Below are 13,122 nucleotides of genomic sequence, written 5' to 3' on the forward strand. Positions count from 1 at the left end.
ACAAAAATCTGGGGGCAAAGCTATAATAGATTTTAGAAAGAATTTCATAATCTTAAATTTCTATATTTCACAATAAGAACTTTAGTATACATTAAAAAAAAGTTCATAGAAGAAATGAGAACCTAAAGATAGGATTAAAATTAAGCAAACCAAGTGCCAAACAGGTAGTACAGTGGGAAAGGCACTTGCCTTGCATGTGACCAGTCCAGGTTTGATCCCTTTGTTTGAACCTTTGTTAAATTATTATAGAAAGCTTTTCAGTATGTAAGCCTTGGTTTAAGCATTGCAAAGCCTGCTGGGCAAAGAGTGGGCATAAGACCCAAGAGAGGCCAATCTTAGCCTATTCATTGAAACCTGAATCTTCAAAGGATGCTGAGGACTCCGCACAGAGAGCGGCTAAAATGCAGCCTCTCTAATATTCAGGCCTTGGAGAAACCTTTGTTGAGATCTTAGTTCCTCAATCCTTGGATCTGTGTTGTCCTTTCCAAAATCTGATTAAAAGTCTTCCTTTGGAAAAAAAATCTTCCTTTGTTTCCATTCAATTTACAATATTCATTTCTGCTGCAATTGCCTGAGATGAATAATTTCTGTTGTTTGTGTCACCATTATGCTGAATGGACAGAACTCCCAAAATCAAATGACGCAGTAACTTTGTATTTGTTTAATATCTCATTATCTCTCTCTCTCTCTCTCTCTCTCTCTCTCTCTCTCTCTCTCTGTCTGTCTCTCTCTCTCTTTAAAGTTATTTATTGACTCATCGTGAGAGCAGTTACAAAGCTTTTGGGTTTAAGTCTTGGTAATACAATGATGAAACACCCGTCCCTTCCCAGTGCACATTTACCACCACCAAAACCCCCACTATACCCCCCAGCCCACATCCTCCCCCTACCTGTGTGGCAGATGGTTTCTACATTACTCTCTCTCTCTCTACTTTGATTACATTCAATATTTCGACATCAGACCCACCACTATTATTTGGAATTTTACCCCAACACTCATATCTGCTGAAAAAGCAACATTAGGCAATTTGTTTTCTACTGCTGATCATGAACAACGATTTTGGATTTCTGAAATCTTAACAATTAGATCTGGAGGGATTTCTGCCAAAAGCCGCTGGGTTCCAAGATTTGTTTTTGAGTCTCTGGGATCATGGCAGAAGCAGTTTGTTGAGTAGTCAGAGGGCCCATTTGTGGGCGGTGACTGGGGTCTCTTTGGGCTGTGGGAGGGAAGAGCCAGCCCCACCCCATTCCATCTCATTATCTCTTTATAGCTACTCATGAGCCTTTCTCTTCGCTGTCTCCTATAGAGGTACTATAGAATTTGAGAGAGATGGCTCTGGACTCAAGTTTTTGGGCTCCATTCCTAGTTCTGTCTCCTCTAAACTATGTGAGTTGAGGCACCCCAGCCTCAGTTTCCTCCCCTGCCAGATGGAGAAGAGCAATACCTACATTTTTAAGTCATTATAAAACGCATATGAATTTCCAAAGGTAAACTGCAAGGGCTCTTGGCACACAGTTCAGTCCTGAGAAATGCTTATGGAGATGATGGCAGTGGTAGTGAAGCGAAGTTCTCTGGCTTAGGAGGCCATGATTGCTCTCAAGGATCTTTTCTCTCCTTATCTAAATCCATGGAAAGAGTTCAAGCACCACCATTTCCACAAGATTCACACAGGTCTGCCAAGTGCACATTCAACTAACAGTTGACTTGCAGAAATTATAATCTATAGCAGACCCATAAGTCATGATTATGGGTCTTCCTTCCTTCCTTCCTTCCTTCCTTCCTTCCTTCCTTCCTTCCTTTCTTTCTTTCCTTCTTTCTTTATTGTCCAAAGTGTGTAAACCATCACTACCCCAATGACAAAATCCTTCCTTGAAGGTAAGAATGTAATCGTACATATTGAGAGGTTGGGGGTGGAGAAGCCTCCCAAGCAATGCTCAGGGGACACTCCTGATAATATGAATCAACTGGATAGTACAGTAGACTCGGACTACTGTAATCAACTTGGACTCAGGAATACAGCTCTGTTCACGCCTCGCAGTACTCACAGTCAGCCTTAAAATTTAACACTTTATTTTCTCTCTCTAACCCCTGCCCAAGAGCCAAAGCAATCCTGGGGGTAAAAGAAGGTGGGAGGCATTGTAAAACTTCAAAATGCACAACAAAGCGGCAGCAATTAAAACAGCATGGTACTGGAATAAAGACAGACCCCTAAATCAATGAGATAGGATTGAAAATTCAGAAACAGACCCTTGAGTATATATATATGGTCAGTTAATCTTTGATAAAATGGTGCTGAGAAAACTGGTCAACCACGTATAAAAAAATAAACTCTGACCTCTTTCGAATGTCATGCACAAAAATCAAATCAAAATGGATTAAAGATCTTGATATCAGACTTGACCCTATGAGACAAAGAAAAGGAAACCTAGACAGAAACTCTCCACGACATTGAAGCTAGAGGCAACTTAAAGGAGGAAATACCACTGACCAAGCAAGTGAAACAAAATATAAACAAATGGTGGCACTGTAGCACTGTCCTCCTGTTGTTCATTGATTTGCTGGGGTGAGCACTGGTCTCCATTGTGAGACTTGTTATTACTGTTTTTGGCATATCGAATATGATATGCCGTGCGGGCGGGATACTCTCAGGAGAATGTTGGGCTCTCCGAGAGGGATAGCCACGTGCAAGGCAAACGCCCAACCCACTGTGCTTTTGCAACAAACGTACTATATAAAATTAGTACCTAAAAGTAGCTTCGGCACTTCACAGGAAACAATGACCAGATTAAGAAATTATTTGCCCATCACTCATCTGATAAAAGATTAACATCCAGGACATATAAAGCATTAGCAGTATTCTACAAGAAAAAATGTATCCGATACTATCAAAAAATGAGAAAAAGAAATAAACAGAAGTTCCTCAAAGAAGAAATACATATGGCCAAAATGCATGTTTTAAAAAATACACTACATCATCAATCATCAGGGAAATGCAAATCAAAACAATGAGCTATCACACCTACAGCAGCAAGACTGACACTCAATAAACAAACAAACAAACAAACAAAAAATGTAGTATTGAAGAGGTTGTGGGGAAAAGCAGCCTTCATTCACTGCCGGTGGGAATGTCCATAGGACCAGACTTTTGGGAAGACAATAAAGACATTCCTCAAAAGACTACCAATTGAAGGTTTATATGACTCAGCAATTCCACTCCCTGGAAGACATCCCAAGGGTCCAAAGCACAATGCAAGACAGACATCTGCACCCCTGCGTTCACTGTAGCACTATTCATAATAGCCAAAATCTGAAAACAACCCAAGTGTCCAAGAACAGATGACTGGATAGAGAAGCTGTGGCACATACACAGAACACAACGGAATACTACGCAACCATCAGAAAAAGATGAATCAGGCAATTTGCTAAGTGGATGGATCGGAGTGGTATCATGTTGAGTGATGTTAGTAAGAGGGAGAGGGACAACTCAGAATGGCCTCTCATACGTGGGATATAAAGAAACTTCATAGGAGTAACAAATGCCCAAAGGCAAGAGAAACAAAGAGCAGGAGAAGTGGTCTTCAGCAGGAAGCTTACTGTGGAGCAGGGGTGAGGGGGATAAGTTGGGGAAGGGAACACTAGAATAATGGTGGAGGGGAAAGTGCCTGCCACAGAGGCAGACTGACAAGTGGGAAGGACACTGGGGACTCTGGAGGAGGGACGAAGAACCTGGAGAAGGGACTGGTGTTGGAAATGGAAAATTGTTAACCTGAGACTTAATACTGAATAACTTTGTAACTATAATTCATAGTGATTGAATAAAAAAATAATAATTAACACTTTAAGGGATCACCAATGAGCAAAAAATATTTCCAATCTCAGCTATTTCTCGGATTACACTTTCTGAGGTGTATGTTTTGGAATAAGTGCCGCCACAGTGAGCACATGGCCGGTGCTCTTTATCATGTGCACAAAGGTGCCAGGGATGTGACCCAGTGGCAAAACACTTAGCTGGTATGTGCGTGTCAAGCTCAAGTTGCAGTACGACCAAATTTATATATATATACACACATATATATGTATGTATATATATTATACATAAAAACAAAAAAAAAAAGACTGGCGACAGATGTTTGTCTTTTTCCCCACATACCTGGTATTCAATAAACATCTCTCTCCCCACAAAACACAAACACAAAACAACAACAATCAAAAGAAAACTACCTTGTAGATTTCAAGAGTTGAAAATTCTGTTTTCCTGAGTTTTGGAAATAAGTTTTAAAATACAAACACAAAGTTAAGAGGAAAAAACTAATTCCAGTCATCTTAGGAAATTCCCACTGCATCTGTTACTGTGAAGCACTGACACGACCACGCCAGAGGTCTTGTCTTGTTCAAAAATTAAAAAAAAATGGAGATGAGAAACAGATATTCGGAGATATATTTTTCCCCTTCCAATTAATTTTTCCCCTTCCTAGGAATTGCCGAAGAACAAAGTGGAGACGATCAGTACTATAACCTTTCATTGTCAACCTTGCCGAGAAATGTTCTTTTATGTTGGAAACTGCGTGACAGAAAGCACACCATCATCTTGCTGTGATTTGTCTAACCATGAGAAGAAATACACACAGAGATCAAAACTTGGCCACTGCTGCCCCAGAGCGTATCACGTCCAGGTAAGTGATGGCAGCATCTCACAGCTGCGTAGGCTGTTGTTTGGCCGGGTAGGAACGTCCACTGGGGAAAGGGAAGCCTATCCTCAGTCCCATACGAAACTGTCTATGAAATGGAGACTTACAAACTGACTAACTTGACTCACCTGGGAACAAGCTTCTATTACATCTAAATGATACCGCTGCAAAACCCCGTGCTTTGTGGCTCAGTGTTGGCTAAAGAATATGGTTATTTCAAAGTTACGAAAAAGTGACTTTTTTTTTCCAACATGAAATCCATCAAATTTCTCCAGCAGGCTGATGTTTCATTTCTAGAGGAAAGCTCAGCCTCGGAGAGAAAAAGAAAAGGAACAGTGAGGAGGATGAGGGGAAGATAACTCACTGGGATTGTGCCAGACAGCCTGGTGCGACCACGTTCTGCTTCTCGTCTTCAGCCTGGAGGGCCGTAAGCCCGGCCATGCTGACCATCCCATCACTCGTGTGGCCGGGAAACTGCGGGAGCACTGATAGAATCTTTTCTACCAAGTTGTCTCCATGAGGTCCCACTGCTCCTATTTAAGCAGACAAGAAGACAAAAATTTACAATGACGACCTGGGGGAAGACCCCTTGCACTCTGGGTCAGTAACTGTGATCTGTAGAGAAACAAAACCCGGGATCAGACAATATCAAGTGATAACAAATCTTTGGCTTTCGATTTCTAAAGTAAGAATGGCAAGCAGCAGGGGGAGGGGGTCGTAAGGCAGAAACGGAGCCAAAGTAGAAGTGACAGAAGGACCCAAAGGCACGCAAGGTCAGTGATGGAGTCTTTTTGGCACTTTGGGGGTAGTCAAGGTGCAGTAACCTTGTTCAGAATTAAAAAGCGCAAACACTATGGTAACCACGTTACACAAGTTATCGTTTTTAGAAGAAAAGGAGGAAAAGAAATTTGGCTTCATGTTTATAAAGGTCCTTTAATCTAAACTAACATGCAGGTGGGGATGGAAAGAGCAGGAGTTTAGAAACTTGCCTTGCACATGGGTTCAACCCCAGGACACCATACTAAATTTTTAGGATAGCGATATTTTTCCTTTTTGTGCTAATGACAATAGAAGGTCCAGAAGAGTGTAGAAATCTGATGAGTAGATCTCCCCTCTTCTGGAATCTTCTCTTCACGTGGTAAATATTATTGGGTACACCCTGTACCCAAGAGGTCGACGACACTGAACTTACAGTTACAGACTCCCTGAAGTTCTTCCCCGATGAAAGAATGAATAAATTGAGAAATGGTAACAGTTAACAATAACAGAAGAAGTTAAAGAGTGTGTTCTATGTACTGGTGACTACTGAGATATTTTACATCTATGTATTAACACTTTTACAACAAATGAGGGTCAGAGAGACATTGTATATGTTTCCTCTGCTCAAGCATGAGGTAACTCTGGATTCAATCCCCAGTACTGCAACCCTCTGATTATCACCAGGAGTGAAACCTAAAGTAATGGGCTGGGAGTAGGTCCTGAGCTTCGGAGACTGCCCCAAAAAACACATTAAGAAATAATAAACAAGTTCATTAAATGAACTCAACCCAAAATTCAAGACAAATAACAGTGTTCAGTGCTTTTTAAAGAATGGACCTAAGTTCTCACTCCCAAATTCATCATTGAGGTTTTTTACAATTACTTTTCAGTTATTATTATTATTTTGACTTTTGAGGTCACACCTGGTGCTTTTCAGGAGCTACTCCTGGCTCTGCACTCGGAATTATTCCTGGTGGTGCTCAGGGGACCATAGGAGATGCTGTGGATTGAACTTGGGTTGGCCATGTGCGAGGCAAACACCCTTCCTGCTATACTATTGCTCTAGCCCTAACTTGATCATTGTTTGGAAGATTATCATTCCACCAGTGAACAGAACTACCCACAACACAACTTTCCCTTGGACAATTCAGAAAACAAAACCTGGGAGACTTAGGGGCTGGAGCGATAGTACATCAAGTAGGGCAAATGCTTGCCCGTGGCTCACCCAGGTTTGATCCCTGGCACCCTTGATGGACACCTCAGCTTGTCAGCAGTGAACCCTGAGTGCATAGCCAGTTATGGCCCCAAACAAAAAGCAGACAAAAAAGATGGTGGACTTAGACATTGATAGAAATATTGATACAATTCTGGCCCAGCTGGTCTTCTCCTCAATGCTCATGCTTTCCCCCTTTTCAGTAAGTAAAGAACAACTTCTGAACCTGCAAATCTATTTCCTTCCAAGGATGAATACAATACTCAACTAATATGTTTGGATCTATAAGTTGAAATGATTTTTATTCACAAAGCAGCCCTGCAAATAGGATTAACAAATATCACTATTGCCGTGCTCGATAGCACAGCGGGTAGGGCATTTGCCTTGCACATGGCCAACACGGCCGACATGAGTTCAATTCCTCCGCCCCTCTCGGAAAGCCTGGCAAGCTACTGAGAGTACACACAAGGGCCCGGAGGATTGGTCCATCATTGGGAGCCTGCAACAAGTGCTCTGGGAGAAGGCAGCTGGAATAGAGAAGGGATCACCAAGCCAGTGATGGTTGGAGGATCGCTTGGGATAGGCGATGTGAGCCGAAAGTTGACCAAGGACCAAACATAATGGCCTCTCAGGATTTGTATTGTAAACCATCATATCCCAAAGGAGAGAGAGAAAGTAAGAAGGAAACTACCTGCCATAGAGGCAGGGGTGTAGTGGAGTGGGGGTGGCAGGAGACATATTGGCGACACTGGTGGTGGAAAAGCTACACTGCTGTAGGAATTGGTTTTCGATCATTGTGTGACTGAAGCTCAAACCTTAAAGCTGTCACTATCTCGTGGCGATTTAATACATAAATTAGAAACCTAAAACCTCTCAACAAGTCAGTCATAAAGGAACAGACCTCAGGTTCATCACCTATAAGTAACCCATGTCTAACATTATGTTCAATGACAAATTAAAAAATAATAAAAGTAATCACTTTATTCATCTGAACTCAGAGCCACCACAGAACATAAAAACAATGGCCATGTCATGTCTCCTAATGTGTTGCCTATTGTCATAGAGAGCACTGTGAACTTGGTTGCATACCTACATAACAAACCTACAGGTCGAGTTTTCACTTTTTTTCACTTTTGTCATCTTCCTAACCATTTAAACATTATTGATTTCAATGACATCTCCCATGTGAGAATTTTCTAACTCAGCACCATCATTCCATTACCCTATCCTCCCGCTGATCCCCTTAACAGACAACAATCAGTTGGTATATCTGCTAATAGTTGGAATATCTTTGACTAAATTTGAACACACCTGTTTTCTTTAACATATTTGTTTTAGAGGGTTGGAGTGACAGTACAGTGAGGAGGGCTTTTGGTTTTCACGCAACCGACCCAGGTTCTATCTCTCACCCCATACGGACTCCTGAGCACGCCAGGAGTAATTCCTGAGCACAGAGTTACGAGTAACCCCTGAGCACTGCCAAGTATGACCCCAAACCAAAAAGTAATAAAATAATATATTTGTTCTAGTGTGCCAGAGAGCTGGGATCCCCAACACTAAGATGTAACAGGTGCTCAGTAACTGTGTTAAATATTCAATCCATATCATTCCAATGCAATATATAATAAATTATGTATTCAACCAAATTTTAATCAATATGTAAAACATTTCAGGTTCTATACTGGACAAAAGTACAAAGAAAAATAAAGGTACAAAGAAAAATAAGCCACAGCCTTAGCTTCAAGAGAATCTAAAATAACCAGAGAAATAGTGTAGAGGTTAAGCCAGTCACCTTCAACAATGCTGATCCCTGTTCTTTTCCGAGGTACTTGATTTTCTGAGGTACTTGATTTTCTGAGGTACTATTGTGAATGGGATTGTAATGTCTGCCATGAAGGCCGGGGGAGGGTGCAAAAGGGGAGGTATACCAGGAGTATTGGTGGTGGGGAATATGCACTGGTGGAGGGATGGGTGTTTGATCATCTGTGATTGTAACCCAAACATGAAAGCTTGCATCTATCTCACGGTGTTCAATAAAATTAAAAATAAAGAAATAAATAAAAAATAAACAAAATATAAAATGATCACAATAATGCCCAAAATGAGTGTGTGTGTATGTGTGTGTGTGTGTGTGTGAGAGAGAGAGAGAGAGAGAGAGAGAGAGAGAGGGAGAGAGAGAGAGAGAAAAAGGGAGGGAGAGAGAGGGAGAGAGAAGAAAAGTGCTTGTCATAGGGACAGGCCAGGGGAAGGTGGCGGGGGGGAACCCTGGGACACTGGCAGTGAGAAATATACGATGGTGGAGGCACAGGTGTTGGAAAATTGTATGACTGAAAACCAACCATAAACAGCTTTATGACCCTGTATTGTATGGTGATAAATTTTTTTTAATTAATAAAATGAAATATGAATTTTTTAAATTAAAAAAAGACAAATAATTTAATCTATTCTGGATTCCACCAAAATTTTCCTAAGGATTTTAAGTTGTAAAGGCAATTGCCATTATAACAAGATGACAGTGATATGGAGCTCGAGAGACAGTACAGTGGATAGAGCATTTGCCTTGAAGGTAGCAGACCCAAGTTTGATTTCATATGGTCCCCTGAGCATCACCAGGAGCAATTCCTGACTGAGGCGTCAGGAGTAACTCCTGCGCATCTCTGAGAGTGCCTCTACCCCCAAATGACAATGACAGTAGCTGAATTAACTGCATGGTTCTTGAAATAACTTAAGGAAAAGGTTCTACTGAAGAAATAATTCTAAAGCATTTATGATATATAAGATACAAAGTCTGCTAGATAAAGGATGGCACATTTAATAAGATATTTTACCTTCCCAGTACAGCATATGTCAAATTTGAAAATCAGAAAACACTGACTTCCATTCAACCATCATAACAAAAGCATTATCTGTACTTTATTCATTTCAGAATCTTTCTATTAAGACTCCAAATGTTGTCAGGGAGGTAATACATGAGGGAAGGCATTTGCCTCACATGTAGCCAACCTCAGTTCAAATCCCTAGCACCACATGTGGTCTCTCGACCACCAGATGGAACTCCTAAGCTGAACCAGGAATAGTCTCAGAGCACTGTTGGGTGAGGTTCAAATCTCCACATCACCCCACAAGTAAAGATAATTGGATGGACAAACAAATGACAGCTCATTCATCTGATCCAGTTTACAAAACATAAAACTTAGCTAACACAACTAAAAAACAAAAAGGAATAATTAACAACTTAAAAAAGAAGCTAAAGGGGCTAGAACTTTAGCACAGTGGGTAGGGTGCCCGCCTTGCATGTGGTCAACCTGGGCTCAACCCTAGAGATCCCATATGGATTCCAGAGTAACACCTGAATATCACTGGGTGTCCCCCCACTCCCCAAAACTAAAGGAACATAAGCCATACAGAGTTTAAAAACAAAAGCCTTCTGATTTTTTAAAAATCAATTAAAAACTGAATTAAAAATATTAAAATCCTGGAGCTAAGAAAATAGCTCAAATAAAAGCACATGCCTAACATGTCAGATCCTGTACCATGAATATCACTGAAAGTATCCCCAACACCAGCAGTTACTGGCCTTATTTTAAAATTATTACATATACAAAATACAGAAAAAAACCAAAGCTCAAGATTGGAAGAATGCAAGCTGAAATTTAATAGTTTCTAAATCTAAAAATTTGCAGCACTCATTTTACAAAAATACTTTCAATTCTAGAATTACAAATTACTGATTCCATGCAACTTTTATAATTCAATTCACCATTAGGGAGGAAATCTTTTCCATGGCTAAGTATTTTTTGAGATATAAATAACAAAGTATTTGTTTTAGGTGTTCAACATGACTTGATATACATATACATATATACATATAAACTGCAAAATGCTGATCACAGCAATTTAACATTCATCATCACAGTTTTCATTGTTTCCTTATAAGAATGTTTAAGATGTACAAGTTTTAGCAACTGAAAGTAAAACTTAAATAAGAATGCTTTCATATCATGATATGATAAAAAATGTAAAACCAACAGAATCTACCACTAAAGTCTTAATAATGGCACCCAGTTTTTGATACAGAACTGTTCAAGGAGTAAAGGATGTATTTCAATGGAAGAGTACATGCTTCACATGTATGTGGTCCTGGGATCAATTCCCTGCACCACAAGACTTGAAATTGAAAATTTAAAAACTTACCCATACTGTAGTGCTCCCGTTTTAATGTCTCCGATAGTGACATGAACATCATCCTCATCATCATCACTGTCACGATCATATCCAGTTTCAGTCGCTTTCTATACCAACATAAATAGTAGTAAAATAGATTCAATAATCCACCTTCAATATCTACTAACTGAAAAAGTAACCAATTTGTTTCATCTATGGGTTTAGAGTTATGAAACCAATGTTTCCACTTCTTCTTTGTAACTTTAATGCTTTATAGCCTAAAAAAAAGTGATAGAAATGTGAAAAAAGCTTTCAAAAAGTTTTTGTAAGACTACCTAATGTATCTTTATATGTAAAGCTTTCTCTCTTGCAAAAAGGATCTAAGGGAATGTGCTAAGATATCCAGCAGATAGAACCATAAAAAGTAGGCATTGGAAGAACTTTTGGCAAAAGGAATGTGAAGATAAGAGTGAAAAATTAATTATGGAGCTGGAGCCATAGCATTGCAGGGAGGGCATTTGCCTTGCGCACGGCTGACCCTGGACTCGATTACCAGCATCCCATATGGTCCCTGAGCACTGCCAGGAATAATTCCTGAGTGCAGAGCCAGTGCATCAGCAGGTGTGCCCCGAAAAGAAAAAAAAAATTAATCATACTAGGCACAGTGTTAGGTTGAAAAGCAACAAAATGTTACCAAAGAGCTCACCAGTCATGGCATTCATTTATATCTTAGAAGAGGTCTTGCCACAAAATGACCGGGAATATATTTTATCTGAAAAACGAAAAAACATCAGCATACTTAGGAAATCTCTTAGGAAAGTGTTATTCTGGCTCTAAACAGCTCTTTTGTCCATAGTATCCTTTTGGTTAACTTTAAAAAAAAGGACCATTTAAACCAGTATTTATCAATAAGAGACGGTATGAGACCAGGATGTTCCAAGGGGCAACGGCAGAATTCCCATGGGTGGGAGAAAGCAGGAGACTAGAGGACCATTAGCAGGAGAGGGCAGGCCACCAGGCCACACGTGGAAAAAAAGGCTGGAAGGGGCCAGAGTCTGAAAAAGACGGAAAAACATGAACCTGGGAACAACATTTTTACCAGGACAAGTTTAATCCTGCAGAGTACCAATCTCTTTCTTTCACAGAAATAATTGAATATATTAAAATCTTCAAAAGACCATGGTAAATTAATCCTGCAAAACATCACTTTGAAGGTGAATGAGGTCAGAGACCAACATACAAAATAGCACCTTGCTTAAAAACAAAACCAAAAAAGCCAATTATTTCTTAAAAGAACTGTGATCATCTAACAGGTTCAGAACTCAAATGAAAGCAATAAACCTCTGCACACACTCTATTTCATCTGAACACCTTCCCACTATTTCTTTTCACTGTGCATCAAATAAAAATACCTGACAGCGAGATTGTGCAGGATACTCCAAAGTCTAGCTGAATGTAGACTTTCTTCTTAGCTAGAAATCTACAGATTTTGAATACGGAAGCGACTGAATTCCAAAGCCTTATGTTACCGGTTTAGGAACACCATTTTCAGCAGCTTCCTCCTCAATCCCAGATGGAGGACTGGCACTACAAATAAAAACAAGTACACGTGTCTGTGTTACTTTCGGGCAAGTGCCCGACTGTCGGGCAAGAGGCGCCCTTTTCCGCAGGTGCGTCCACGCGCACTGGCCCCCGGGAAAGGAGCCGTTGGCGGGGCGGGGGCGGCGCCGTCCCCGGGGCGATGGGCGAAGCGCTGAGGACGGGAGGGCGGTGCGGGCAGCTCGGAGGCCGGGGAGGGCGTCCCGGCCGGGGGCCGCGAGGACAGAGCGAGGCGCCGCGGGAGGGGCGCCGGGCAGCACCGGGCGGCAGGCACCGGCGGCGGCAGCGGGGGCGGCGGCGGGGGCGGTGGCAGGCACGTGGTTAGGCGCGCGCGGCGCGGCTTGTGCGCACGCGCAGCGGCGACCCAGCGGTGCGGCGGCGGCGACCTGAGCCTGACTGCGCCTGCGCGCGACCGAGGCCCCGCCCCCAAGAGATACCGCCCCGCCTCGCAGCGAGGCTTTCTCGCCCGCTGAAAAGGAAAGAAAGAAAAGGTCAAAAGGAAGCCCCCATGGGCAAAGCAAGAGGGATTTGCAGAGGGCGGGTGGGGGGGGAGGCGCAGCGGACGCGGGCGAGAAAGCCTCGCTGCGAGGCGGGGCGGGATGTCTTGGGGGCGGGGCCTGGGCCGCGCGCAGGCGCAGTCAGGCTCAGGTCGCCGCCACCGCGCCGCTGGGTCGCCGCTGCGCGTGCGCACAAGCCGCG

The 13,122-nt window shown here is 42.0% G+C and overlaps 1 long non-coding RNA gene across 1 annotated transcript; it reads right to left on the reverse strand.

The window, feature by feature from the left end:
• Positions 1-5,120: 5,120 nt before the first annotated feature.
• LOC130035120 (uncharacterized) lies at positions 5,121-12,311 on the reverse strand. The gene is made up of 3 exons (XR_008794217.1): positions 12,237-12,311; positions 10,855-10,952; positions 5,121-5,221 (listed from the first exon to the last, which is right to left on the reverse strand). It is a non-coding gene; the product is annotated as an uncharacterized LOC130035120 (long non-coding RNA).
• Between the last annotated feature and the right edge of the window lie 811 nt (positions 12,312-13,122).

This window comes from Sorex fumeus, unplaced genomic scaffold (assembly GCF_029834395.1).
Source record: "Sorex fumeus unplaced genomic scaffold, SorFum_2.1 ptg000001l, whole genome shotgun sequence".
NCBI classification, from domain to species: domain Eukaryota; kingdom Metazoa; phylum Chordata; class Mammalia; order Eulipotyphla; family Soricidae; genus Sorex; species Sorex fumeus.